This window comes from Schistocerca piceifrons, chromosome 9 (genome assembly GCF_021461385.2).
Source record: "Schistocerca piceifrons isolate TAMUIC-IGC-003096 chromosome 9, iqSchPice1.1, whole genome shotgun sequence".
Taxonomy (NCBI): domain Eukaryota; kingdom Metazoa; phylum Arthropoda; class Insecta; order Orthoptera; family Acrididae; genus Schistocerca; species Schistocerca piceifrons.
In genome coordinates, this window is record NC_060146.1 from 22,490,282 (window position 1) to 22,515,191 (window position 24,910).

The following is a 24,910-nucleotide window of genomic DNA, read 5'->3' on the forward strand; positions in this document are numbered from 1 at the left end:
TCGTCCAATTGGGACCGCGATCGTAATATTTAATTGTAAGTGTGGCGATCAAATGTGTGTGTTGCTGGTTTCCTAGGACGATTCTGCCTAGGGGTGCGTGGCGCGCCGCGGCGGTGGCCTGTCGGGGGAATGATTCACGTTTCGGCCGGCCGAAGTGGCCGAGCGGTTCTAGGCGCTTCAGTCCGTAACCGCGCTGCTGCTACGGTCGCAGATTCGAATCCTGCCTCGGGCATGGATGTGTGTGATGTCCTTAGGTTAGTTAGGTTTAAGTAGCTCTAAGTCTAGGGGACTGATAACCTCAGATGTTAAGTCCCATAGTACTCAGAGCCATTTTTGATTTACGTTTCCCACTAAAATCAGGAGCCGAGCCGTCCGAATGAACAGGCCTGTTGGGCTGCAGTAATGTAGTTGACTTCACCGTGTCGTCCTCCAGACGGCCGAATAGCGAACTAATACTTAGTATGTGTTGGGCAGCTTTTGTGATGGCGTGGAAATTTGAGAAGATTCAATGTGGACGTTTGTTTGCGATGGACCATTATTCCCTCCCACCTAAATTGTCCTGTTGACTGCTGCTGCACATTTTGCGCCTATATTTAGTTGAGAGAACATTGATTGTGTTATGTGCATCTAGCAAGTGCAAGACTGGTGGAAGACATGTTTGCTGGTTCTCTGGACATGAGAAACATATTAGTTGACTTTGTAAATGACAGGGATGATTTGGAATCCGTTACATCACCGACATCGGTATTGGCGAGTGGAAATATGAGTTTCCTCTACTTCTTTCGAGTTTTCACATAAAGGTCTTCGAAAATGAGATAAGTTATCTAGTAGTTTACAGCATGATGCACCTCGCTAAAGTTTCAGGTTTCTGGAGAAATAATTTCGAGTCTGTATCTTCGGAATTATACTGCGCAAGCGACACTGCTGTGCGAGTGATATTGCTATGTGCTTGATATCGAGAAGTATCGCGTAAATGGTATAATATTCTGGCAAACCGTGTAAAAGTACATGAGTTCTTGTAATCCTGGAGATGGCTGTAGAGAGCAAGCAAACGAATAGGATGGGGCCACCAACAGTGACGCCTTTGTGCCAATGGGAACTGACCCACCCTTTGTCTTCGCGGCGTACGTACGAGTGTCTGGTGGTTTCTAATGTGTATCCTATTGTGAGGGTATTATAGATTCAGCGCATCGAAAGCCGTAAGTGGAATGGAAGATTTTTTTACGTGGAAAATTACGAGCACTATAAATATTGAGATTCATTCCAGAACCACAGCCGCCAAGAGGAGATATTTCCAGTACATTGCTCAGTGTCAGACTGCAGCAGCTATCTTAATATTTAATTGTTGTTACATTGATAAATATGTGCCCGGTTGCCAATGTTCTCGTGAGTCTGGAGATGGCCGTAGAAAGCACAGCAGCAAGCAGGCAGGTCGGGGCCGGGAACAGCATCTCAGCGAATGCCTTTGTTCCGAGCTGGAACTTGTCCATCCTTTGTACACCAGTTCAGAGACTCCGAGGAAGCTTTCAACTTACGATGATTTGGCTTGCAGCTCCCCCTGGATGAGAAAACAGTGAACTAATATAGTGTTTGCGTTGAGTTACCTTCAGGATTGCACGTGTCATGGGTATACTCCGCGGAAATTTGAGAAGATTCAATATGACGAGTGCTTGCACTGGGAGTATTGAACTCCTACCACTCAGATCGTCCACAGCCGGCTGGCCTGTTTCTGACTGACACGCATTTCCGCGGCTGCGGCCGTGGGCCACGTTTACGGTGGTAACCTCCTCTGTCGGTGCTGCTCTGCTGCGCGTTGAACACGTGCGATGTAATTGATCTGTAGACCACATTTGCGGGTTTTAACTGTCAGTGGAATATGGCGACGTGTAAAAAAATAGATTTTTGCCACTGAAAGTCTCGTGTGCAGAAAAAGAAAGGCGGACAGTGCTTCCACACCGGCAGCATCAGTAACTTGGTGGGTAAATTCAGTAAAAGCCAGCCAAAATGCTCCATTCATTCACAAGACATTGTAATGTCTCTTGCAGCGGTCTCTCCGCGATATTTTCAGAAATTTTATAAATTATATAACTCAGTACATATCTCGAAATATCTCTTCTTATCTTACCGATTCCTAAACTTTAATATATGATGATTATCAATGCAAAGTAGTTTCAAGCCCTATTACTCCATGGAGCGTCCATTTACTCCGTGGAATAGCTTCTCTGCTATCTATGTTTTCTCTTATGAGAAGAATAAAGGAGATCTTTCCGATTAGCCGTGAATGATCGAAGATGTATATGTATGTATTGTTGAGCTAGTCGCCATCCTGATGAGATTCTGTATGAGAAGGAATTTAATACATGAGCTAAACTAAAGTAAATGTGTTCGCGTATTATTTAACTGATTGTTATTGACAGTGTCTGCTTACTACGCTCTGTTGCACGGGATCAGTGGGGAACGTCTGATTTACACTGGACGAACCTGCCGTTTTGTATGCTCAAGATATCCAGTTTATTACTTCAAATAAATAGGCTAACACGGCCTTACCAGCAGATCTCCGGTCTTCCCCATGTGATCACCGAAAGTTAATAATTATTACAAATGTTTTCAGGAGATCGACTGACAATTTTCGTCGCACCGAGACTTCGAAATTGCTTCACTGCCTTATGGAATTTAAGTTAAGCTCAATTTAATCTGGATATAACTGTATTGAACTGTGTGAATGTGATAAGCCTGCTTTGTGAATGAAGATTCCCTTAATGTACGCATGTTTTTTACTATCCTGATCAGTGAAGCTAAATCAGGCCGGTGTGAGAGAGGTTTTTAAATTTTAGATCCCACAAAAAATATTAAAACATCCTTTGTGCTGGGACATAGGAGCCTCTACAGGCAGGTTTGAACAAGATGAGGGGCAAGGTATTTACGGAAAGTTCTGAGTGTAAGGTGATGTATTCTTTCTTCAAGTGTTCAAAGACAAGTTCAAGCAGACCACCAATCTCTGGTGTGATGCTGTCCCTCATCTGACATTGTGGCATTAGGACTTCTCCAGACCAGTAGCTGTAGGACACATCTCGCGTCTATGCGTCAGCCATACTGGGTAGGTAAACACGTGTGCGGCCGGAGTCGTCTCACATGTCTCTTTAGGATCGCTAGGGAGAATGCACCCTGTGCTATTCTGGGAAGCATTGCAACAGATTTCTACAGGGTGAAAAGTATTTAAACCGACAAACTCTGGGAGGTTGTAGGGGACATCAAAACAAATATTTTTCCCTAATGTCATTTTTTCCTATCAGGATTATTTAAACCGGTAGAGGAAGATTTCTCTGGCGGCAAATTAATTAAACCAACAAACACTTTTCCCTTTTTTATGACCAAGAGACAACACATTAACACAACCCAATTTCAAGTACAGTAGATTTTCAAAAATGCCTCCATTGACACGTAAACAAAGGTTACACCGTCGGATCATGTTCTGTCTGACACGGGCAAAAACCCCAGGAGTATCCTCAATTGTTCCTGCTGCTGCTGCTGCTGCTACTATCCGGGCAACCAGATCCTCTTCTGATACAACAAAGTTGCGCATCTCTCCCCAGACAAAAAAGTCCAGAGGGGCATTTCTGGGGATCGAGCAGGCCATGGTACAGGACCAGCTCTGCCAATCCACATTTCTGGGAACCGTCGGTCCAGGAATCGACGCACACGACGACTGAAATGTGCCGGCGCTCCGTCATGTTGGAGCCACATGCGTTGTCTTGTAGGGAGCGGGACGTCTTCCAACAATTCTGGCAATGCTGTGGCGAGAAAATTGTAATAGTGCCTGCCCAATTAAACAGTCCCCAACAACACCGACCCACACATTAACGATGAACCGCACTTGATGAGCGCTAGTAACTGTGGCATGTGGGTTATCCTCAATCCAAACATGCGAATTGTGCATGTTGAAGACTCCATCACGCCCGAATGTTGCTTCATCGGTAAACAACACAGAGGATGGAAATGTAGGATGCATTTCACACTGTTCCAGGTTCCACTGCGAAAACTGTGCTCTGGGTGGATAATCAACTGGTTCCAGGTTGTGGACACGCTGAAATGGACGTAACAATTGTTCTCGAAGGACTGTTCATAGATTCGTCTGATTCGTCCCCATGTTACTTGCAATTGCACGAGTGCTGATTGAAGGATCCCGCTCCACATGCTGCAAGACAGCTTCCTCAAATTGCAATGTTCTTACCGTGCGACGGCGTCCCTGTCCAGGTAATCTGCAAAATGACCCGGTCTCACGCAGACGTTGGTACACAGCAGCAAAGGTCGTATGGTGCGGGGTGCGACAATCATCATATTGTTGTTGATAAACCCGCTGTGCAGCTCGTCCGTTGTGGCGCGCTACGTAGTACGCACCAACCATATCAGTGTACTCAATACAGGTGTATCGCTCCATTAGTACACTGGTGGACAGCAGTTGCCTACAACGGAAGAGCGTAATACGCCCTCTAACAGCTGAAGATCGTAATACGGCCACTGAAGACCGTAATACGGTCTCCAACCGTTTAAATAATCCTCATAGGAAAAAATTACATTAGGGAAAAATATTTGTTTTGAGGTCACCTACAACCTCCCAAGGTTTGTCGGTTTAAATACTTTTCACCCTGTATAGCGCATTCATAGGAAGACTTGGCAGCTATTTACATAGACATTTGAAGTCAGTATAACACGCCAAGAATTCTAACTGTATACCCGAGAATAGTCGCGACTTTCACCTGCTGGCTGTAGGCGGCAGCGGCAGCGGCCTGAGAGCAGTGGCTCGTGCCCCTGCGTTCGTCTCTCTGGTGGTGGCTCGCGTCCGGAGTCGGCGGCGTCGGCATGTGAGAGAGTTGGAACCTCTGTAGGGAACAGTTTGCTGATACGTCGCAGTCGAGTTTCTTAACGTTAGTTCGAAAGCGATTTTACGTGCAACGAGTGTTTGTGCACTACATTCTGTTCGGCTGTTTAAGCGTTGTGAGCGCGTTGGCAGAGAGTTAAATATGCATTATTTTTTGAGTTTCACTAGTAGTGAACGTGTCTGTTGCATTATTTTGTGATCATGTCTGTAGGCTATGCACTGTATTATTTCGACAGTTTACAATTAGTGAGGCTGTTTGCAGAGCCTTTTACGTCGATTATTTTGACAATTTACGAGTTGTTTGCGTTCTGTACTTCAGTGTACTGCATTATTTCGATAATTTACGAGGTTTTGCTGGTCTGTAGCCTGTGTATTGTGACTCCAAGCACGTCAGAGCTAGTGTTTTGTATCACTGAAATAAATAAACTATGTGAAATCCATCCCTAAATAAATTGTTCCAAAATTAATAAAGTACACTCCTCCCTGTCTCCAGCAGCCCAGCACAGACTGAGTCCTTCTCCCACCGTCTTCCCCCAGACTGCCATGGGATGATAACACCCTCTGGTGGCAGTGCTGTGTACTAGGTCAGTTGGACTCCGGACCTCACGGTGAACACACTGGATGGAGCTACTCAGATTGTTTAAATAAAAACTGCGTGCAAAATAAAGACTTACATCTAGCAGCACAGCACAGACTGAGTCCTTTTCCCACGCATTGCAAGGAAGTGATGGCAGTCAGATGAATTAGATTAGTGGAGCCAGCCCAAGTGATCTTTTTTCCTGCCCTTTTCTTAGGTTAGTGGAGGTAGCCTAAGTACTCTTTTTTCCCCACCAAAATTTGAACTTCCCACCATTTTCTTGGGGAGGAGGGGAGGGGATGGTGTTAGGTTAGTGGAGGTAGCCCAATTGACCTATTTTCCCGCCAAAATATGAAATTCCCGCCATGAGGTCATTGTGACGTTGCCATATCTATCGGCACTCTTGGATACACAATCTAGAATAAATCTGGCAACAATGCAGAGTGGGGCGACGCCAGCCATGTCTGACTACTCATACTCTGTCAGTACTACACTCGTCAATAGGATTGCAATGTGTGTAAGTGATGAATGCTCAACAGACTTTAGTATTGGAACTTTTTGCTATAGTAATTAGGATCTGATCAAATCTCGTGCACACTGTACATTATATGAAATATAAATACGCTCGTTCAATGAACCATAACGTGGGTTGCTATTGACAACATCCGTTCAACAAGTCTCAGTAAAACTGTGTACATTTTAACCCATAACTTGTGTCAGCTGTGGCCGTTATTATTCACAATTTAAATGATTAAAACCTCTTAATGACAGGAAACAAATCATAGCTCGAAATGACTATAACTATCGCTGGTTATTTACGTTATTCGCACTAACGATCGGTATTGTTTACCACCCGAAAATCTTTCACTCACTGTTATAAAACAAAAACACCTAAAAACACGTAATAAATGTTTATCGTGACCAACGTTTCACTTACTTACGGTAAATTTCCATTTAGTACACTGTTGTTTAGTTAAATTTTATAAACTGCTTCTTATTGAACGTAGCAACCAAAATTATAATTTCATTGCAAACCAGCGATATAGCGATAGCTGTCTCTGCGATACGATTAACCCTCTTACGATCTGTAAACGTTATTTGTTATTGTCCCTTTCCCGGTTTTCTTTATCTTTAAATCCTTGAAATAAGCATTAAGTGAATAATGAAATTAATACCTTTGCCTTTTCTTAAATGAAATCTAATTAGATCCTTTTTCTCTAATTACTGATTTTAAATCGTAACAAAATCTCAATAAGACAGTAGTTCTTTGAGTCTAGCTCTTTGGAACCCAGTATAAATGACCTATCTTTGCAAGACTGACTTTTAACTACTTTGCTTCAACGTGGCTATTTATTACTTACGCCACTTACTTATGTTTCTTTTCAGTGGGGATTCAATCCTTTCCACTGCAAAATTAGACTCCGAACTCAAAATTAAGTTTGACTTTTCTGTATTGGAATCGAATTGGTATCTCACGTACAACTTTCATGTGAACGAGCGACATTCAAAAAACCTAAGCCTCACACAAATAGGGATAAGACAGACAAAACAAATACACAAACAATAATACTACGTGCCACGTCCACGTTTGTACTAACTGTAACACAGCAATCAAGGATGATTCACTTCAGGTGTTGGGAATCGCGTTCCCTTTAACAGTCGCTAAGTTAAATTTGCCATTCGTCACCCTACCAAGCAATGGAGTTTAATATCGTTGAATAATATTAGTTGGTTCCGCTAGGATTTGAAGTCCGTCTTCAAAGATTTGGGTCACAAAATTTGTAGGCAACAATAGCCGTGTCCTCTTTCACGTCAGTCGTGCAGATCCTGGTTCCTGGCTTTATAACACTAACCCTGTAATCCGTACTCAAAATATACACCAACACAGACCGCCAAACTCTTAACTCCCTTAGAGTGGGCGTCCAATCTCTCACAAATACGGCAACCGCTCCGTTACCCCAGAACGTGCGTCAGTGCTACTTGCACCAACGCAGACGACAAGTACCTCTAGTGTTTCGAGCACCAGGAATACCACGAATGGCACTATTAAGTCCAGTCCAATGGCTAACCAACACTTTCAAACATCAACTTCTCCAAATATGGAACAGAGTTTCACCAAATTAGAGCGTAACTTTTCAACAGCACGCTAGCCCGTTACTTCCTACACAATGTGATCACTAATAAACTTTATCCACGATCCTGCAGCGTCAATTAACCAATTCCTCCACATACACACGATCGTAGCAAAAATCTCTCCAGCGCTACGACCGAAAGTAAAGTGAAATCAATTATTTTGACGTACCCCACTTTCTGTCGTGGAACAATATAAATTTAAGGTGATGCACTGCTAAACAAGTTTAACAATTCGGTCACCCTAAGTTTTGATCTACAACATCGTCCGAATACAACTCAGTAATTCAATAAAACGTGTTGATGATTTTGTCGCAAAAATTTATAAGTAGCGATCCAGACTATGTCCGCGATCTATTGTCTTTCCCGGTGACTGTTAAACAAGGTGATTAATTAAAGCTTGCACCTACGAGCTGTAGCATGGGCTTCCCTAGCAATACTCAAATAAGAACTGAACTTCTAAATCCCAAAACTTATAGGGTAACCAATTTAGACAATCATTTCACAACTGCATTACTTTTGACAACATTCTCGCTGTTTGTATCTGAATACGTATGCCTATACCAGTTTCTTTGGCGCTTCAGTGTAACTTGTTACCAATAGTTTGCTGTTTATTCCGAATACGTCGTAATTTGCGAGACAGGAACCTAACAGGGCAGCTTAAATTACTGCTAGTGAAACTATCACGAATCATATTTCTAGTGGTGGTTGTCAGAAATACTTGCCCTTTTATTCGGAATATGTCGCGATTTCTGAAGGAGTGGTTACGGTTAGGCAAAAACCTAAGAGCGCAGCTTAAAGTTCTACAGGTGAAACGAGCAGCAATATCCTCACATGAAATGAAAAAGCGTCAGGTGTATAAGGGAATGGCCGGCCGAAGTGACCGAACGGTTCTAGGCGCTTCAGTCTGGAACCGCGCGACCGCGACGGTCGCAGGTTCGAATCCTGCCTCGGGCATGGGTGTGTGTGATGTCTTTAGGTTAGTTAGGTTTAAGTAGTTCTAAGCTGTAGGAGACTGATGACCTCAGATGTCAAGTCCCATAGTGCTCAGAGCCATTTGCACCATTTTGTGCCGGACCGGGACTGGAACGCTGGTTTCCCACTTCACGCGGCTGTCCATAATCGACTAACGGTAAGACCCGTACTTCCATATGTCGTCGTTACTGTGTCGCAGCCTGTACTCGTACACACGTTGTGTAACTCCTGTACAGGGAAGAACATTTTAGTCGAAAGTTGCGGCTCGATATCGGTAGATAAATACGATACTGCAGTGGCTACGTTCTTAAGAAGAACTATGCAGTGTTCCTAATTACATAATGTGCATACGAGGGCAGGCTGTGACGCAGGAACGACGGCATAGTTATGGAAGTTTGGGTGTTGCCGTTGGTCGTGTACGGATAGCCGAAGCGGTTAAGGCGGCCGCTCGCGTAAAGACCGGATTCGAATCCCGGTGCGGCACAAGTTTTCACAGTCGTCATTTCGGAATACAGCTGATGGTTGTCGGTATTTGCAACTGCCAACACGTTTCGACAGAAAAGAGACTGTGGCGACTACAGCCTTTGCGAAGTCGCAAAGGCTGTAGTCGCCACAGTCTCTTTTCTGTCGAACATGCTTGCATAGTAATTCAGAATAACCCACACACTGCAGTACCGTATTTATATTGGCTCTGAGCACTATGGGACTTAACATCTGAGGTCATCAGTCCCCTAGAACTTAGAACTACTTAAACCTAACTAACCTAAGGACATCACACACATCCATGCCCGAGGCAGGATTCGAACCTGCGACCGTCGCGGTCGCGCGGTTCCAGACTGAAGCGCCTAAAACCGCTCGGCCACTTCGGCCGGCCATTCCCTTATACACCTGATGCTTTTTCATTTCATGTGAGGACATTGCCGCTCGTTTCACCTGTAGAACTTTAAGCTGCGCTCTTAGGTTCTTGCCTAACCGTAACCACTCCTTCAGAAATCTCGACATATTCCGAATAAAAGGGCAAGTATTTCTGACAACCACCACTAGAAATATGATTCGTGATAGTTTCACTAGCAGTAATTTAAGCTGCCCTGTTAGGTTCCTGTCTCGCAAATTACGACGTATTCGGAATAAACAGCAAACTATTGGTAACAAGTTACACTGAAGCGCCAAAGAAACTGGTATAGGCATACGTATTCAGATACAAACAGCGAGAATGTTGTCAAAAGTAATGCAGTTGTGAAATGATTGTCTAAATTGGTTCCCCGAGGCAAGATTCGAACCTACGACCGTAGCGGTCGCGCGGTTCCAGACTGAAGCACCTAGAACCACTCGGCCACTCTGGCCAGTGTATTTATATTCTTGCTTGTCATACATATGTAGCTGAAGACATCGATCGTACCACACAGCGAGTGATAATGAATTTCATGGAAAATAGAGAATGGATACTGATTCTATGGTGTCCGACTTGATTGGTGTGGTAATTTCATACTTCACGTTTAACGTCTCGCTCAGCGATCATTTAGCGATGAAGTATACACATAATTGTAGCAAGTATTGTGTTTGGCAAGACAGGGAGACAGGTGCAGTGTTAGCATAATGCACTCGCATTATGGAAGACGACGGTTCAAACCCGCATCCGGCCATCCAGATTTAAGTTTCCCGTGATTTCCCTGAATCGCTCCAGACAAATGCCGGGATGGTTCCTTTGAAATGGCACGGCCGATTTCCTTCCCCATCCATGTCACAATCCGAGTTTGTGCTCCGTCTCTAATGACCTCGATGTCGACGAGACGTTAAAACATATTCTTCCTTCCTTCGCCAAGACAACTGTTGAGTAAAATGTGTGCTACAAATTACAAAAAAAGTTTTAGCTGAATGTGTAGCAATGTTGCAGCAGCATAAGCCAGCAACACGAGTGTTCACGAATTGGTAACGTGGACCAAGTTTAAATTACCTCCCCTCTCTGACAAAATTAACTGGAGCGAGAAAATACGCTACTTCATGGATCTCTTGCTGACAGTGTCTCACATGTAAATGTTCAGCTTTCGTTATGTTTGTGACAGCGCGCACATTTATGTATTTTATTTAGCGTATGGCAGTGCACATCAATTTACGCTTCTTACAAATGTTTAAACAAGGATATACATAAAAAACACAATAACATATGCTATACAAGAAGTGTAAAACATACAGATAATGCGCAATACAAATAAATAGAGACATCAAGATTATATATGATCAATACAATCAATTACAAACATCAAGATTATATATAATGTCTTTTGCGGCGTCTGTTACCATCAGGAAATCACTGAACTTGCCACTGTATGCTCTCTTGGACGATGTGGCGGATGGTCTGTCTGTTGGCTCCGCAGTCGCAGTTGGGAGTTGGTGTTTTTCCCATTTGTAAAGAGTGTCTGCAAATCTTCCGTGATTTGTCCGTATTCTGTTAAGCGATGACCATATTTTACGCGGTAGATCATATCCGGGCGGTCTCTCAGTGATGCACGGGAGGGCTTGGCAATGCTCAGGGCACACCGCTCGCCATTGTTCCCTCCAGGTCTTTATTGCTTCAAAGTTTCTACTTTGCAATTCCTTGGCTGTTATCTTTCATGGACGTCCAGACCAAAGTCTGTTTCTTTCCAGGTCAGGCATGTCACAGTGTATAGGGAGCTGGGCGTTGTCGGCAATCTTCCTGTATTCCCGGAGAAGAGCATTCTTCCGACATAGGTCCGCAGGTGGTATGTGGCTTAGAATTGGCAGTCAGTGTGTTGGGGTTAATCTCATTGTTCCGCTGACAATTCGCATCGTGCTGTTTAACTGCACGTCTATTATTTTTATTATTTTGTATGTGTGAACAGTGTTCATCCAGACTGGAGCGCAGTACTCCGCGGCCGAGTAGACCAGCCCTAGTGCCGATGTGTGTAGCGTGCCAGCCGAGAATCCCCAAGCAGTGCCACACAGCGTGTGGAGAATATTATTCCTCGTCTTTAGTTTGGCTGCAGTTTTTTCCAGATGTCGTTTATAAGTGAGCGCTCTGTCCAAAGTGACTCCAAGGTATTTTGTATGCTTATTAGATCGGAGCCGATTTCCCTCGAGACGAACGTCAAGTTCTTTGCTTGCTAATTTATTACTGAGATGGAAACATGTAGTTTTGGTTGTTGTAGGATTTGGCTGTAATCTCCATTTATGACACTATCTACTTAACCTCTCCAAGTCAGATGTCAAGCTTGTTTCCATGACCTCAAAGTTATTGTGTTGTGTTGCCAAGACCCAATCGTCTGCGTACCAAAACTTCCTGGAAGATGTGGATGGCATATCGACAATATATAAACTGAAAAGTAGTGGAGCCAACACGGAGCCCTGCGGTAGGCCGTTGTTCAGGGCTCTTTGTACGCTTGTCTGTTCTCGTGTTGCTACTTGGAATGTTCTGGCATCTGCAAGTTCGGTAGTTCTCAGGCAAGGGATTGTTCGCCTGAATTTGTACAATAGGCCATGTCTCCAGACAGTGTCACAGGCAGCAGACAGATCTCTGAAAATAGCTGATGTTTTTAATTTCCTTTGGTACGCAGCTTCTATGTACGTGTTTGGCTGCACCCGAAACATATCTGAAAGAAAACCATAGTTGGTTCCACATTTTAAAAAAACAACAAAAAATTTCCGAACACGTTTTTTCTAGAGTAGGCGGAAGGTGGTGTCCGGATTGCGGGTAGTCGTGCAACTGTGCTTGCCCCGGACGCAAATTAGATGTAGGTTCAGAATGAGATTTTCACTTGCAGCGGAGTGTGCGCTGATATGAAACTTCCTGGCAGATTAAAACTGTGTGCCGGACAGAGACTCGAACTCGGGATGTTTGCCTTTCGCGGGCAAGTGCTCTACCAACTGAGCTACCCAAGCACGACTCACGCCCCGTGCTCACAGCTTCACAGAGGCACGTGTCTCCCCGTGTGTTGCGGTGGGAGACACCTGCGCCGCCCGTGCGCACAACTCAGAGGCGTGCGCGACTTTGCACCGGGCCGTGCGCCTCCTTGTGTCTCGATGCAGCGGCTGCTTGCGCGCCTATTGCACACATATGGTAATACGGGTGTAAACGCACTTCAAAGCAGTGAATTTAGAGTCTCAAGCTAAGGAATGATGCCGTTGCCAAGCACAAGCGAATGACCTACTGTTTCAGAGTGTTTATTTCTGTCTAAATATTGAATGATAAGTACCCGAGGGCAATCATCAGAATTCAGGGATGTGTCAGGATCGCTCATTCGAAGCAAAAAAAAAAAAAAAAATCCAGTATACATCGGTTCTAATATGCATACTTTAACAGCTATGAGGACTTATCCATCTTCGATAGTGTGATATACATTTTTTTCTCTTCAGGTATGCATTTTAGAGCCCGCCCGGTTGGCCGTGCGGTCTAACGCACGGCTTTCCGGGTGGGAAGGAGCGCCTGGTCCCCGGCACGAATCCGCCCTGCGGATCCGTGTTAGGTCCGGTGAACCGGCCAGTCTGTGGATGCTTTTTAGGCGGTTCTCCATCTGCCTCGGCGAATGCGGGCTGGTTCCCCATAATCCGCCTCAGTTACACTGTGTCGGCGATTGCTGCGCAAACACTGTCTCCATGTACGCGTACACCACCATTACTCTGTCACGCAAACATAGGGGTTACACTCGTCTGGTGTGAGACGTTCCCTGGGGGTCCACCGGGGGCCGAACCTCACAATAACCCTGAGTTCGGTGTGGGGCGGCGGAGGGGTGAAGTGTACTGCGGTAGTCGTCGTGGGGTTGCGGACCACTGCGGCTGCGGCGGGGACGGAGCCTCTCCGTCGTTTCTAGGCCCCCGGTTAACATAGAATGCAATGCATTTTAGAGCCCTTGTTATCTGGAGATACTGTTCTACTTTTGGTCTGCGCTGTTACCTCTCTAAATATGGAAAGCGAAGGGTTTCGGGTAGTAGAGGTGTCTTTCACTGTGTGGAACACGAAGAACTACTCACAGCTCTTAACGTAATTATGCATTTTAGAGCACAAGATTACTAGCTTTTTTCTTTCATTTGCCGCCGAAGATATCATATTAATGTAAAAAGACTGTTCCAAAAAGTAAGATAATAACGTTTCGGCAAGTAATGGGTTAAAAGGAATGAGATTTTCACTCTGCAGCGGAGAGTTCGCTGATATGAAACTTCCTGGCAAATTAAAACTGTGTGCCCGACCGAGACTCGAACTCGGGACCTTTGCCTTTCGCGGGCAAGCGCTCTACCATCTGAGCTACCGAAGCACGACTCACGCCCGGTACCCACAGCTTTACTTCTGCCAGTATCTCGTCTCCTACCTTCCAAACTTTACAGAAGCTCTCCCGCGAAAGGCAAAGGTCCCGAGTTCGATTGTCGGTCGGGCACACAGTTTTAATCTGCCAGGAAGTTTCAATGGGTTAAACGATTTAAGCAGTGCACACAACTGCGGCGCCTATAAGGCGTGAGGCAACTCCTGCCCGACCGCATCCCGCTAGCAGTACCAGCCTTGCATCACAGGCTCCGCGCCCCATCGTTTGTCCGCGGGTCGGTCGCGCGAGTGCGCCGCGACTGTCCACGTCCGCACAGTGCTTCGTGACAGTAGGCTCCACGTACAGACAAAGTAACCCGACGTGAGGGCTGTAAATCGTCCCCCGTCAGCCAGTTTGGACCAAATCTTCATATGCGTACACTAACCTTCCTCATAAATCAGTCTACCTATTAATGAAAACATTATCCAAGTCCCTAGGGTATTTCCTGAGTTAGCTTTCACATACAGGCAGAAAAAGGAGGTGAGGCAAATTAATTTATAACGTATCAGAAGGAGAACGTATCGACAAAGGGTGAACAAAAAATGCCGCATTTGACGTTCGCCAAGCGGTTCCTCATCCCATTCCAAAATAAAAATCTGTCTAGCGAAATCTAGTTCCACCTGTATGTTTAATAGAAAAGCGGTTTAAGAAACAAGGGCGTAACTGCGTGCAACTTGGCCAAGAACAGGTAGAACGAACGCTGCGCTGCGCCGCTGCTATCCCATTAGCTCAATCAGACTGGCCAATGCCGTGGAAAACGGATATGCAGCCTCGCTGATGTTCGTGTAGCCAAACTTTTTTTCAGTTAAAACATCAAATTGTATCCGATTTACACGTCCACAGTGCAGTATCTTGTCTATTCCTTTCTGCTACTGTTACCTTTATTTAAACATACATAACGTAAGCTTCTTACAGACGTAAACGACCACTTCGTTTCGTCCATGACACAAATGAAGCCAACAAAAAATAATTGTGGATACACCAACATTACATCCAATGAGGTACAACAAACACATCGCGTAGGCTACTCTAGGTTCCACATTATGCTATGCACAATAATTACACTGCGTACGTTTGACGCCCAGGCTTATCGTCACAGAGTCGGTACATACACGTACGAGCAAAGTTCACATGAGAGAAGACGTTCAGAGCGACCACCTCGCATCTGCAAACACATCGCCACTCGATGGATCATATTTTGATGGATCCTGTGCAACACACCTAGACCACCATTGTCCAAGAGGCGTGCACGCGAGTTATTAGGTCATGTACATCCATGTGTGGAGTACTGTAAACTTGTTCCTGTAAGGACCTCCACAAATAAAAATCCAGTCCGGGGAACGTGGAGGCCAGGGCATTGGACCTCCGCGACCAATCCATTTCTCTGGAAACGCTTCATTTAAATAGTTACGCAAATTCATTCCAAACTGTGGCGGTGTATCTCCATGCTGAAACCATAGATGTCACCGAACACCAAGTGCAACGTTCTCCAATGCGTCACGCAAAGTACTGCAAACGAACGTATGATACAGGGACGCATTCAACTTGTCTGGCAATATCTAAGGGCCCAAGAGCACTCCTCCAAGGATTCCAGCCCACAGGTTTATGCCAAAGCGTGCCTGAAAGCCATGTTCACAGATATGCTGGTTGTGTTCCGACCAATAATGGCTGTTTTGGAGGCTGAAAATATCTTTGCGAGTGAAGTTAGATTCGTCAGTCCGTTATCACGTTGTTTGTAAATTGATGGTTATCTTCCACTTGGCGCAAAAGCTATTCACAAAACAGTACTCGTCGAATACGGTCAGCTGGCTCCTTATGTTGTGTTAACGTGTACCGATACGGATGCAGTTCTTTATGATGCAACAGTTTAATAGTTAGTCTTTGAGATAACTGAAACTGCCTTGCATTATCATGGGTACTTCGCCGAGGTGATTGGTGAACGGTTTTAAGAATCGCGTCCTCGGTGAAGTACGTTTACTCCTGGGACAACCTGTGCCCGTTACTTGTGCTCGATGATTACCAGTTTCCCAAAGTCGACAAAACCATTCTTATCGGGATGGTGCCTTTGAGGTCACCGCGCAGCATAGCCACAAGTAGCTGCAGCGGCAGCATCAGCAGCTCGGTTATCCGATGCACCCAGCACCAAAAGCACTTCGACGTGTTCATTGTTTGTCTCCATTGGGAAGCCGCCCTGCATCATCTTCACAGGACCAGTCGCGGTTGTGCACTGCGTCGCTAATTGACGTGTGCGTGCAGCTTAATGGATTCCACTGTAATGTCATACCTTATTGTCGCGTGAGAAAATGGTTTTTCCACTTATTAACGCCGAGAACTAGAGTACGGATGTCTATAAAATAAAATATAAAGAAGCTGACAAGGGTTCGAACCATAGTTCCACGGTGGATATGGGTTTGATGTGTAACATCCCACTCGTCATTTATCTGGTTCTGGCGTGCGTTCACCCCAGGTAATTGACTAACAGATCAACAGAGAGTGCAAAACTGCAGCAATATCGCATAATGCAAAAAAGTGATAAGCCCTTGTGACTCCTGATTGAACTGCGGTGGCAGTGTTGACCTTTCAAAATTGATCACTTTTAATTAAAAAGTGGTGCACATTGATGTTATATTCAGCTGTTGAACACCCGATGCAAATGTTGAACATAAAATTAATTAAGAAAGTGACTTGCGGTTTCAACTACTTGATTGAAAACAGATGCAGTCGACTAGCACAAATTTATTTTAACTCCCGACCGTCAGTCATCACATTACAAGACTCTCCTATCAGGCAGTGGTAATAAATTGCGTTTACATGGAGTAAAGCGCGATAAATCAAAATTAATTCCTATCGACTGACCCAGGCGTAATGCAAAGTGCGAGAAGAATTCCCCAATACACAGCTCATGAAACCCTCGTGGAAACTTTGTCGACGTGATCCAACAAATTAATCAGTGGTCGGAGCGGGTGCAATATCACCGAATTCAGCGTGGCGGGGCGACGTCGTTATGCGAATGTCGGCCGACCTCGTGGTGCTGCAAGGCTGAACTCGTCTATTCACTCCTAGCTATCTTGCTCAGTACGTAGCTGAACCAAAACATTCTATCTCCAAGCTCAATCGTTCCATTTGCTAACTCCTAAACTGCAGAGATGTTCACTCTTTCTCAGGCAAGCTGAGTCAAGAACGCCACGTCCGCACTCTAGGCAAGCTGGGAACAGAAGACCACTACAGAGACTTCTCTCAGTCCGCTCTTTGCCTCAGTTTCGCCTCCAGCAAAATCATTTACGCCAATTGCAGCGCAAGTCTCATTAATTATGCGTCGCTTCCCAGTGCCGACCAATGCCTGCTCTGGGTAATGTACAAATTCCCACAAAATTTCCCTTCCTCTCAACTTCTGCTATTTAGCTCCTCCCAGGCCACCCATCAAGGTTAGCGTCTGCACAAAACACCAAGTTTTCCGGAATTTTGACTCCCAGGAGAGTACTTCAAATTCCTTGGTCCTACGTTCCCATCAGAGGTTGGCGTATTTCATTCTGTCGCTCTTCACCTGATTTACTTCAGACTCTGTGGACCGTGAATTCAGCATGAAGTTGCTATAGTCACGAACACGCATATTTTGGCCTCTGTTGACCGCTCCACCGTAGCTTTGCACGGCTTTCTGGCATGTTTCACTGAAAACAGGACGACGGACATTTATCAACAGTTGTACAAGTTCTCCGTCTGCTTCCCGGTACACCAGCATGGGGTCAACCACTGTCACTCATCTTAAGGCAGCTGGAGGCCATGCCCCATTACCACTTTCTCAGAGCTTGAGACGCCTAAGATGCCTATTGTCACTTCCCTTCACCGCTCCCCAGCCGGCCACGTTCAACTCAGAATACTTTCCTGGGATAAACTAGCCTCCAGTAAATCGAGGCGTTTCCACAAAGTTTTCATGTCGTGTGAATTACTTTACATCACCCGACATTAATTATTCCAATACGTCCACACTATACCCTCTACAAGATGCATTTTGCCTCGTCAGTCATTTTTGTTCAGCCCTACTGTTTGCTCAATGTGAGTTAGGTGATCTTTAATGACTTCATGTAAGGGGCATAGTTCTTGCCATCTTACACATGCTGTATGTGGCCTTATGGTGGATATGAGTTTGATGCCCCAACAAGTGAGTTACGACGGCTGGTACTGGTAGTGTGGGCTGATACACTTCCGTCTTTGCATTCCAGTCTATTGTGGCCCACATAGAAACTGAATGTATTGTGCAGTTTTGCTCTGTGCTATTCTAGTATAGCCAACTGCTACCGTTAAGAAGTAGTAGGAACACCTGTACTAGATCGTTACTTGATACAATTCCTTCAGACTTTACTGACGCGAATATTATATGTCTTGTGCCCTCCAGAGTTTCGGATTGGAAAATTAGATGTCACTTGGGTTCATCCTTCTCGCCACATGTTCTACATTTTGGGGCTTCTTCCTCTACACCTATCGTGTAAAGGGGTTTCTTAAAGTTCCTGTTGCCAGTCACGAGTCATGCCATGAGTTTAGTCTGTTTCCTGTTCAAGCTCAGACTTATGGAACTTTTCTTGAAACATTGCTTCGACATAAATAGTTTGCCATGTTTTTGGTTTTTGTGCGCAGTCCAGTATTCTAGATGCTGCCTCCTGATCTAGCTACATCACCTTAGTAATTGATGGTGAGGGCAGTAAGTGGAGTCGTCGTACCTATCCTGGCCAGTCTACCAGTTTCTTCATTGTCCTCTGTGTCTGGAGTAGTTTAGCCACACTTGGTGTGGGGACTACACCCGACGAATACAAGAAACCAGGGGAATGATATTGTCAGCTGAGAGCATTTGTACTCCCTCCGGCTGGGTGTGTTACGACAGACAGTTCACTCATTTCTCTTGCTGAGCTGTGGAAACGCCACGTTATGCTAAATCGTGTAGCAACCCTCGCCAACTACCACTTGTGTTCAGCGGTAGCATAGAACAAACAATCACAGACGGCAGATGGCAGCAGTAGCAGTCAGGGTACACTTACAAAGAGTATCGTAGAAAAAGTGTATCGTTGTAGTAACGCAAAAATGGGGCGATTTACGTGACGTCCACAAGGAGAGATCAATGGCTATTTCGCCAAGGTTGGAAGCATTCCCGAAATGGCCAAGTCTGTAAATTATTCGTCTGCCGCCGTGTTTAATGTACACTGTGCACGGTAAAATGGCGCTATCCAATACCGGCGCCGTGGCAACTCCAGTGCAACACATGTCACAGATCAGGGTCTCCAAACCTTTTAGTCCGCGGGCGACATTGAGTCCTCCACGAAGTCATAAGGGCCAAGATCTACCTAGTGCGATTAAAGCATGGAGGAGAGCGTGAAATTGAATGACACCTAGATCACCGTAATGTAAGGCTAAAGGAAAGATGAAATCGCAAAAATCTAAGGTTGTGGGAATAGCTAACACTGAAACGAACTACGATTTTTATTTAATTACATAATTTTGATTGATGGACGTACCTGACCGAAATCCTGGCGTATTTTATTCTAGCGAATTTCACCGACAAAAAAGTATGTCACTGCACATTCTTCACGAAAGCGTCCTGCAAAGTTAACGAAATCTCAAAATCATTGTTAGCAACACTATTACTGCAAGACATAACAGAAGTAAATTATGTCAACGCATTGTTATTTCCAGCGGCGCAACAATAAGTTTAGTTGTGTAGTCTAGTAGCGAGTAGCAGAGCCAATGTCGCGGTGTATTGGTCGCGATAGGCCTCGAAACTCAATTGTTGGCAGTGTAGGCACCACCTCAAATATTTGGCGGGCCGGATGCCGGGGGATGTCCGGCCAGCTAACGCGGGCCGGCTTGCCGGCTCTCGCGGGCCGTAGTTTGGAGACCCCTGTCATAGATGATAAGGATGAACCACGGCTCTGGAAGCGTGTGCGAGCGAACAGACGTGCAACTGTCGAGGAACTGACCTCCAGGTGGAACCAACGGGTACCAACAGTGTCTCCTCGACGACCGTTCAGCGATCAGCAGGCGCCTCGTTCATGCACCCACGCTGACTGCCGTTCATAGACGACGGAGGCTGGAATTCGCACCCCAGTACCACAACTGAGCGGCGACAGGCGACTTCTTCAGACGCACCACGTTTTATGACCCATCGAACAGACTACCATTGGCGTGTACGACCTGATACATCTGAAAGCAAACACACTGCTACAGTTTGAGAGGCACCCACATGCCTTGCTCATACTGTGGCATCAAGCAGTCAGGCCTCCAAGATGAGTGGTCTGCCAAGCGAGTGGACTCATTTTTTATTTATCGAGTAACATGAGCTCTAGTACTCACAATTAAGTTACAAATTATTCTCCTGTTTGAATATTAACCAACGGAAACGGATAACGCACGTCTGACTATTAAAAATTTACGCAACTCTGATTGTTCACTACGCACCGGCAATACCACATTTTCGTTCTTATTCAACGGCTTTGATCAACACGTGGCCATCGCACTGAATATGAACGGCGCACACATTATAAACTCTGGGTATCATGGTAACATACAATTCGAAGGAAAAGGCCACCAATCTTTTTCTTTTCACTATCTTTTTTATTCCGATAATTCTATTACCGAAACACACCATTACATTTTCTACAACAATTACACATGAGAAACTCCGCCCAGTGGGCTTGGCTTTACATTGGTGATTAACGCTACAGTGCACTTTCTGGATAGGATGGTGGATCTTTTGCCATATCTCACACTTCGACTCTCACAACCATCATCACGAAACTTTCCTCCAGACCGAGCGGTACAAAAGGAACATGCATAACCCACTACCTCTGAAACTACCTTGCTACTCTCCCATGCAAACCACACATACTTAAATTTCATGACATACACCACACTACAACATGGAATACAACACAAGGAATAGTCACAACATTATAATCACATCACTTTCAGCTTTCCCACTTCAATTAGTATTTATCCCAGTTTCACACGACACTGCCCCACTTCGTAATTTTTCTTTCCTACTATGAACTCTGGAGGATATATGCACGTCTTCCTGTGCAATGCAAGCCAAGTGGCGTTGCTGGATAGACGGCTGACTCACGTCGCTTCACTCTCAGAGTATTATAGTTTGAATCAAGCGTCACACGGAAACATAACATGCAAAGTAATATTAAGAACATATTCGTCACACACGCGAGTCCTCAACTGATACCATGGACGAGTTCTTCTCTTTATCCTTTGTCTCATACACAGATTGAGACTCACACAGTACTCACCACGTGGAAGTACTCGTCTCTAATTTCAAGTCCTGCACACGCCATTTCTCAAATATTTTCAACTTATAGTACACACGCCAGTAATTCAGCTTAACTTATGCATTAGGAAGTATTTCAACTTATTGCTACACGTGGTTTCATTGTGACCGTTGGTCACTTCCGAAGATTACCACAATCCCCTTAATATTACCTGCCTGACATTTAATTCTCCCCACAAAAGTTCCTGAAATAGACAAATTATTATTCCAAACTACACTTAAGTATTTCACATGGATACCATGTCTTCACTCTTTTTTCTTTACGGAGCACACCAAAGACAGGTCTTACCAAAACAAGATCCAGCGGCAGAGTGCTGAAACATGGCCGTTCTTCAGGTCCTCTCTCACCTCTGCCAAGGTGGGGGAGCACCTTGCTACCATACTGGTCAGCCACATTTCAGGCGCTCAAAGCTCAGGTAAATTTCATCTCTTTGGTCCCACCAAAGGTGACCCAAGTACCGTCTCAAAGATGATCATATATTGCACATTCACTATCTGTGGTTAGCAGACGACCATACAATCATTCATTTCGCAGATCTCACCAAACTGGATGTAGGGATTTATTTTGTGGGAGTGCACATGTGATCAATTAAATAAATAAATTGTCATTCTTTCCTACACCCATATCCAGCTCGGTGTATTAAGTGAAATTGAGTTATTATTACAAAAATTATGTTGTTCTGACAAGAATAACGAAGAATGTTGTACCTATTTTCAATGTCGGGCGGTACTGTACCCTTTCAACTTGTGGGAAGGGTCCAGGCCAGAAGGCATTCCTTGTGTGATGTCGTAATTCTGAAAGGCACAAGCATCAAAAGTCAGAAGGATCCAGGCCAGGGGCATTCCCTGGGTGATATCGTCGTGGGGTCGATGTCCACCATTCCACATGCAGTCCGTGTTTCCTCGACACGATGGCATCTAGCAGCATTACACTGCAATGTGTCACACGGCTCACAGTGAGCGAGCGTGGTTCTAAGAGTGCCAGCACGAGTTTACTGTACTCTGCTGGCCACCAGACTCCTTGTACTTTAACCTAGTAGAGAAACTGTGGGACCAATTCGATCGGCCCATTCGTGCCATTGATACTCAGTCGAGGAACCTAGCACAGCTGGCTACTGCACTGGAAATAATGTGGCTCCACACCCCCGTCCGTATCTTCCACAACTGGCGCCAACCCAACTGTCATGCACCACGAGCCGTGGACAATACGAAAGAATGACGGATGCGGAAGTGTGTACAGGCGAATAGACGTGAAGCTGTTAAGCAGCCGGCCATCCAGACGAACCGAGGGGCTACCAACAGCGTCTCCTCTACGACCGTTTGGTGAACAGTGCTGTGGACCGGCCTGCTCCATAGGTGCCAGGTTCGTGCATCCGTACTGACGATCGTTAATTGGCGACGAGGGTTGGAATTTGCACACGATTACCAAGTGGTGACACATGGCCTTTTCACATGAATCACGTTTTATGCACTATCTGACAGATCGCCGTTAGCATATAAAACTTGAAACATCTGAAAGCAAACATTCTGGAACAATCGTCGAAAGTGTGCAGGCCGAAGAACGCAGTGTTAGGATCGGGGGATCGTTTTTGTAGTATTCCTTGGGTAATCTCGTCATTCTGGAAAGCACAGTGGTTCTTGTTGTGGTCTTCAGTCCTGAGACTGGTTTCATGCAGCTCCCCATGCTACTCTATCCTGTGCAAGCTTCTTCATCTCCCAGTACCTACTGCAACCTACATCCTTCTGAATCTGTTTAGTGTATTCATCTCTTGGTCTCCCTCTACGATTTTTACCCTCCACGAAGCTCTCCAATACTAAATTGGTGATCCCTTGATGCCTCAGAATATGTCCTACCAATCGATCCCTTCTTCAAGTTGTGCCACAAACTTCTCTTCTCCCCAATCCTATGCAATACCTCCTCATTAGTTATGTGATCTACCCATCTAATCTTCAGCATTCTTCTGTAGCACCACATTTCGAAAGCTTCTATTCTCTTCTTGTCCAAACTACTTATCGTCCATGTTTCACTTCCATACGTGGCTACGATCCATACAAATACTTTCAGAAACAGCTTCCTGACACTTACATCTATACCCGATGTTAACAAATTTCTCTTCTTCAGAAACGCTATCCTTGCCATTGCCGGTCTACATTTGATATCCTCTCTACTTCGACCATCATCAGTTGTTTTGCTCCCCAAATAGCAAAACTCCTTTATTACTTTAACAGTCTCATTTCCAAATCTAATTCCCTCAACATCACCCGACTTAATTCGACTACATTCCATTATCCTCCTTTTGCTTTTGTTAATGTTCATCTTATACCCTCCTTTCAAGACACTGTCCGTTCCGTTCAACTGCTCTTGTAAGTCCTTTGCTGTCTCTGACAGAATTACAATGTCATCGGCGAACCTCAAAGTTTTTATTTCTTCTCCATGGATTTGAATACCTACTCTGAACTTTTCTTTTGTTTCCTTTATTGCTTGCTCAATATACAGATTGAATAACATCGGGGAGAGGCTACAACCCTGTCTCACTCCCTTCCCAACCACTGCTTCCCTTTCATGTCCCTCGACTCTTATAACTGCCATCTGGTTTCTCTACAAATTGTAGATAGCTTTTCTCCCCTGTATTTTACCCCTGCCACCTTCAGAATTTGAAAGAGAGTATTCCAGTCAACATTGTCAAAAGCTTTCTCTAAGTCTACAAATGCTAGAAACGTAGGTTTGCCTTTCCTTAATCTTTCTTCTAAGTCGTGTTCCAATATTTCTACGGAACCCAAACTGATCTTCCCCGAGGTCGGCTTCTACCAATTTTTCCATTTGTCTGTAAAGAATTCGCATTAGTATTTTGCAGCTGTGACTTGTCATACTGGTAGTTCGGTAATTTTCACATCTGTCAGAACCTGCTTTCTTTGGGATTGGAATTATCAACATGCATATGGATCTATGCCACCACAACGTACAGATTGTTGTTGCTCAGCAGGAGAGTTCATCATGTCACACAGCTCGCACTGTAGTCTTGGTTTAAAGAGCAGCAGGATGAGTTTATCGTTCTGCCACGGCCACCAGACTCATCGGATTGCAATCGAGAATCTATGGGATCACATCGATCGGGCTATTCACAGCCTGGATCCTCATCTGAGAAACCTATCACAGCTGGGCATGGCACTGGTGATGGCATCCCTTTTGGTACCTTCCAGAACCTTGAGAGAGGACAAGTTACTCTCTCACTTAGTTTTTGTATACTGAAAATTATTAAAGATTTTGTTACAACCTTACGCACCTTGAGCAAGACTCTAGAAAGTTAACGGCCTGACCAGATGTTGATGGAGCCTGGTAGGGCGCTGAAAGCATGAGGTGTTTTATGGTTCTTAGTTCCTAAAACGGCATGTTGGAAGTTGAAAGCAATTGGCAGCGAGCTCATTCCTCAGTAAATCTTGTTGGGCAGGCCCACAGCCATACAGGGCAGACAGAGCAGCCCCTAGTTGAGACAGGTCTCCAGCAAGACAATGCACCTATACCTGCATTGGCGCCATCCTTAGGCTGGGCTGGGGGTGACAGACTGAAGAGATGCGTCTACACAGTGGAGTCGTAAACCAGGCATTGTATGCAGAGCCACGTGTAATAAAAATCCACATGTTTTCATGTTCGCCGATACTGCAAATAGGCCTGTGGCTCAATTCCATTGGCCGTCTCAGTTGTACGAGGGCTATCC